We start from the raw sequence: 6,000 nt of genomic DNA on the forward strand, positions 1-6,000 counted from the left end.
ATTTTTTAAAAGGAAAACATTATTCAGATGTTTGGTATGTAACTAAAGCAAAAAATAGCTGTGCATAAGTCAAAGTTATGTTTGAAATGTATGCTTTCACAAATTGCTCAATTTCTCCGTTTTTTCATCAGAAATTAGAAAATTAGAAAGATATGAACTAACTTTTTTTTTCTGCTGAAAGAAGAGAGTAATCTTTCTTTTGGTGGGTTCCATGTTTATAAAGCAATAGAACAGAATTTTCTGTGAGCCCTGCAAAATCAGTCAAAATCCAGTAAAACGGCGGGGAGCGAAGGGCCTTGCTCTGGTGAAAATGGCTGGGAGTGAATGAGTTAAAGCAGTTTGTTTTTTAGTTTGAAAGTTAACCTTTCATGGTTTTCCCTTTTTTAAAATTATTATTTCACTGTATATTTGCTGTTTTTTTAAAACTGTTTTTTAAGTGCAGTATTTTTTAAAAGTACAAGTTTGTGACTATTAAAGATTTTTAAGATGAAAGTACTTCACAGAGTATTTTTCCGACAAAATGTGTTGTCTTTTGTAAGTGGTGTCAGAAAGAAAGCTAAGAACAAAGAAATACCAGTTAAATTTGTATGCATGCTTCATATGAACAATTAAGTTGTACATTTTGTGATAAAAAATAAATAAATAAAAAATAAAGATTATTTAAGTAATGGATAAATCCGTTGATTGATTAGTATGATTAATTAAGTAATCGGATAAAAACATTAAATGCTTCGCAGAATAATTTTATGAGATGTAAAACAAAGAAGTTCATGCTTGCAATAACATTAATTTTGGCACCAGGATTACACTTTCAAAAGAGCATTAAATGTGAATACAAAATAAAATACCTCAGTGTTTCTTTAAACTCTTTAGAATTGCCTTTAAAAATAATTTGTAATTTTCCACATTTCGATTAATTGTAAAGCTGGAACACAAAAGACACACATTTCGACAATAAAACATTGAACGCAAAACATTTGGAGTTTGAATGTCGAACTACTTAAATTGATAGCTTAATTTGATCCACAATTTTTTTGCACAGCAAGTCTGCTAGCTTAAATGCTATAAAATGCTAACCTTACATTTTTTTATTGTTCAATTATTCAAACACATTTCCAATAAAAACAGCTAAATATACCCCCAAACTAAATTACAAATGTATAAAAAAAAACATATCAGCTCAAACAAAAACTTACTTAAGCCTTATGTTGTCCATAACAGGGAGCAGCTGCTCTTCAGCCAGACAAGTTATGTCATATTCACATTGCCAACAGAAGGCAAGTATATCCTCCCAAATCAATAAAACTAAATACTGTACATCACTTTCAAAACAAACTATCACAACTCCACTCTAATTAAACGATTGATCGAAGCAGCAAAATGGAATTCAAAGCTCTTTTTCTAATTGAATTTCTCGATTTGATCGATTAATCGTTGCAGCACTAATATATACAGTGGCATGAAAAAGTATCTGAAGTCTGAACCTTTTGGAATTTCTCACATTTCTGCATAAAATCACCATCAAATGTGATCTGATCTTAGTCAAAATCACACAGATGAAAAAAAAAGTGTCTGCTTTAATTACCCCCCCCCCAAAAAAAAAAATTATACGTTTTCATATTTTAACGAGGATACAATGCAAACAATAGCAGAAGGGAGGAAAACTGCCTGAGGAGACTTAAAGAGCAATTGAAACCAATTTTTACCAAACAATTTAAGTCAGGTGTGTGCCCAATCACTGATGAGTGGTTTAAAGCTGCCCTACCCACTATAAAACACACAGCTGTTAAGAATTGTTTTGATGAAAAGCATTGTCTGATGTGCATCATGGCTCAGTTAAAAGAGCTGTCTGCAGACCTGCGATCAAGGATTGTTGATATGTTTAAAGCTGGGAAAGGATACAAAATTCTCTCTAAAAGTCTGGAAGTTCACCAATTGACAGTCAGAGAAGTTGTCTACAAATGGAGAGAGTTTGGCACTGTTGCTTCTCTACCAAGGAGTGGCCGTCCACCATAGATGACACCAAGAGTTTTGCGCAGAATACTCAGAGGTAAAAAACAACCCTAAAGTGTCTGCTAAAGATTTAGTGAAATCACTGCCACAGTCCAATATCTCTGTGAACACATCAACTATATGTAAAACTATGGCCAAGTATGGTGTTCATGGGAGGACTCTACGGAGGAAGCCACTGCTGTCTAAAAAAAACGTTGCTTATTTAATGTTCGCAAAAAGCACTTGAACACTCACCAGAAGTTTTGGAAAAATATTATGTGGACTGATGAAACCAAAGTTGAATTGTTTGGGAGTAACACACAACGTCATGTGTGGAGGAAAACTGGAACAGCTCACCAACCTCATCCCCACCGTGAAGCATGGTGGAGGGAGCATCATTATTTGGGGCTTTTTTGCTGTCTCAGGACCTGGACAGCATGCAATCATTAATGGAAGAATGAATTCAAAAGTTTATCAGGATGTTTTGCAGGAAAACCTCGGGCCGTCTGTCAGACAGTTGAAGCTAAAAAGAGGGTGGATGCTGCAACAACACAATGATGCAAAACATCATTCTAAATACACCTTAGAATGGTTTCAGAAGAACAAAATACACATTCTGGAGTGGCCACATCAAAGTCCAGACTTAAACCCAATTGAGATGCCGTGGCATGACGTAAAGACAGTGATTCATGCCAGACATCCCAGGAATCTAACTGATCTACAGCAGTTTTGTAGAGAAGAATGGGTCAAGATTAGTCCTGATCGATGTGTCAGACTGATCTGCAGCTGCAGGAAGCGTCTGGTTGAAGTTTTTGCTGCCAAAAAGGGAGCCACAAAATATTAAACGTGATGGTTCACTAACTTATTTACAGTGCCCTCCATGATTATTGGCACACACATCACTGACCCACCAGTGGTCAGTGATGCTGTGGGGCTGTTTCGCTTCCAAAAGCCCTGGGAACCTTGTTCGGGTGCATGGCATCATGAATGCTTTGAAATATCAGGACATTTTAAATCAAAATCTGTTGCCCTCTGCCCGAAAGCTGAAGATGGGTCGTCACTGGGTCTTTCAGCAAGACAATGACCCTAAACATATGGCCAAATCTACACGGAAAGGGTTCACCAGACACAAAATCAAGCTCCTCCCATGGCCATCTCAGTCCCCAGACCTTGATTTGTTGGCAAAAGGGGGTTGTACAAAGTATTAACACCAGGGGTGCTAATAATTGTGACACACATTATTTGATGTCAAATAATTATTTCTTTATGTGGGATTTTTTCCCCACTGAATAAATGCACTTGTATTAAAGGTTGGATTTTTCTCTTTTTTTCCATTAAGGTCCCATATTATTTGAATTTTAAAAAAAATTGAAGCTAAAAAACACATCTTAACCAGGGGTGCCAATAATTATGGAGGGCACTGTATCCCCCTTCTGTCATTGTTTGCATACTATCCTCACTAAAATATGAAAACCTATAAGTGTTTGGGTGGTTTTAGATTAAGCAGACGCTATTTTTTCATCTGTGTAATTTTGACAAAGATCAGATCACATTTGATGTTGATTTTCTGCAGAAGTGTGAGAAATTCCAAAAGGTTCAGATAATTTTTCATACCACTGTATGCAGAGGCGTAGCAAGGGTCCCCGTGGGCCCCAGGCAACAAGCAACATGGGCCCTTCCAGTGTGTACAAGTAAGGGGGACAGTTGGACTTGGAGCAATAGAAGAAAGAGTAGCAACACAAAATACCACCATCGGATGCGGAGGTATATACCTTTGTGTGAAATCAGTAGTCAGATTGGCCCTACGACCCACCAAATTCAAATTATTCGGTAAAAACCACTGATTGGTGGACTACTGACAGAAATGAGTATTAAATTTGCTAATAAAAATTTTTAGGATTATTTTAGATGCATATAGGTTATATTTTTCTTATAGAGTATTCGACGAGGTAGACAAATTAATAGACTTTTTTTGGGGAAAAAAATCCCCATTTCTTTAAGTAGTCACATGAATAACGAGGTGGCCTGTGAAAATCAACGTAAAACAACTCGGCAAGGACTTTCCAGAGACTACTTGGTAAGTCTTTAGACAATCATCTGGTATTAATAGCTGGTTGGACTTTCTTAAACATGTATAATCTACGTGACATGATTAGTTCTGATTGGGATTGATAACAGAACCGTTAGATAATCTGCCAAATGATTCCATGGTATTGAAAAACTCCTTACATTTGTCACTGGGACAGTGCAGTAAAGCTGCATGTGCTAAAGCTGTTGGCCCTCTGGGGGCCCCTGTTGGCCGGGGGCCCTAGGCAATTGCCTGGTTTGCCTAATGGGACGCGACGCCTCTGACTGTATGTGGTGACAATGCGCCATCCAATCGTTACTGTATCGAAATCGAAGCATTTAAATCGGTATGACTTGGTAAAAATCACGTTAAATAATCCAAATTAAATTGTGAGTTTCTTATCAATACACAGCCATGTATAAATAAATAGTATTTAAAAGTAAATGTTTCCTTCCCACCCCCTAGTTTCATATTTACGAGAAACTGAAGGAGTTGAATCATTACTTCTACTTCTCCCCAGAGTATTTTTCAATTCCCTGTCGCGGTACTTCTACTTAAAGAACCGCGTGAGTTCATTTTGACATCTTCCACAGATCCTTTACATCTTTCAGACTGAATGAAAAGTCATTCCTTTCGTATAACTTGTTCTTTGGATAACAATGAGTAGTAAACGTGAGCAAAAAGCTCAAATGACAGCGAAAGGAGGTGGAGGTGGCATGCGGGGCAATGAGAGGGATGCCTTCAACCGCCTGTTGAGCCCCATACGGCGGACACGCCGGCGGAGTCGCCTCCCCCCCTCACCGCTTCGGAGTTTGTTTACAAATGTTTCGTATTAGTAGTGTGTCGTAATCGCTGAGTGTCAAGTGGGACACAAGACGTTTTTTTTTTTTGGTCGAGAAAAAAAACAACAAAACAAGCGACGCAAAAATGTCACTCTTACCTCCGTGGGGCGACGACTGCCGCGGCTCTCCTGTGCACGAATGCGGCCACAAGGTGCGGTGACTCGGGGAGCTTCGCCCGCTCTCTGGCCCACTCGGTCAGCCCGGTGGAGTTTGTCACGGTTTGCTGACCTCTCCGTGCGGCGCCCTCTCTCACTCTTGCTTGCTCTCTCGTTGTCGCTGACCCCGCCCACTTCCGGTTGTCACTCACCGCTGGCAAAGAGTAACGACGCCTTTCTCTTCAAGTCTTATTTGAAGCTACTAAAAACGGTTAATTGAGTCGAGGCGCTCAATTTAGATTAGACAACTGGCCAGCAATATTATATGTCACATGCTAGGTAAATACTGAATGATCAAGTTTCTGATGAATTTGACTCGGTGTGAAATTTTGGGCTGTTACATGTTTAACCCTTTATAGGGAAAATGACTTTTTGGTCATTAACAAAATATACAAAGACATGGCATCCAGTGGATGCCATCCACACTGCAAAAACACACCTCCTTAAAACTAGTCTAATCCCCTTGTTTCCATTGGGTCATGAAAAAGCATTTAAAGTAGGGCTGTCAAACGATTCAAATTTTTGATTGAGTTAATTACAGCTTAAAAATTAATTAATCGTAATTAATCGCAATTAATTTTTAAAATTCAAACCATCTATAAAATGTGCCATATTTTTCTGTAAATTATTGTTGGAATGGAAAGACACAAGATGGATATATACATTCAACATACGGTACATAAGGACTGTATTTGTTTATTTTAACATTAACATTATTAACATTCTGTTAAAGCGATCCGTGGATAGAAAGACTTGTAGTTCTCAAAAGATAAATGTAAGTACAAGTTATAGAAATTTTATATTGAAACCCCTCTTGTTTCCGTTTTAATAAAATTTGTAAAATTTTCAATCAAAAAACAAGCTAGTACCCCGCCATTGTTGATGTCAATAATACTTACACAATGCTCATGGATGCTGAAGCCTATAAAATCTTGCTTGGCAC

At 37.9% G+C, this 6,000-nt stretch overlaps 1 protein-coding gene across 2 annotated transcripts in view; it reads right to left on the reverse strand.

Annotated features, from left to right (window-relative positions):
* Nucleotides 1-5,175, reverse strand: part of stat5a (signal transducer and activator of transcription 5a) — a 178,264-nt gene extending 173,089 nt beyond the window's left edge. Inside the window, exon 1 of one of the 2 annotated variants that reach the window (XM_057861066.1) lies at nt 5,001-5,175. The gene's annotated coding sequence lies outside the window, so the exon portion shown is untranslated. The remainder of the gene's footprint in view (nt 1-5,000) is intronic. The other variant, XM_057861065.1, reaches the window with a different exon arrangement.
* Between the last annotated feature and the right edge of the window lie 825 nt (nt 5,176-6,000).

Source organism: Corythoichthys intestinalis, chromosome 16, assembly GCF_030265065.1.
Source record: "Corythoichthys intestinalis isolate RoL2023-P3 chromosome 16, ASM3026506v1, whole genome shotgun sequence".
Taxonomy (NCBI): Eukaryota; Metazoa; Chordata; class Actinopteri; order Syngnathiformes; family Syngnathidae; genus Corythoichthys; species Corythoichthys intestinalis.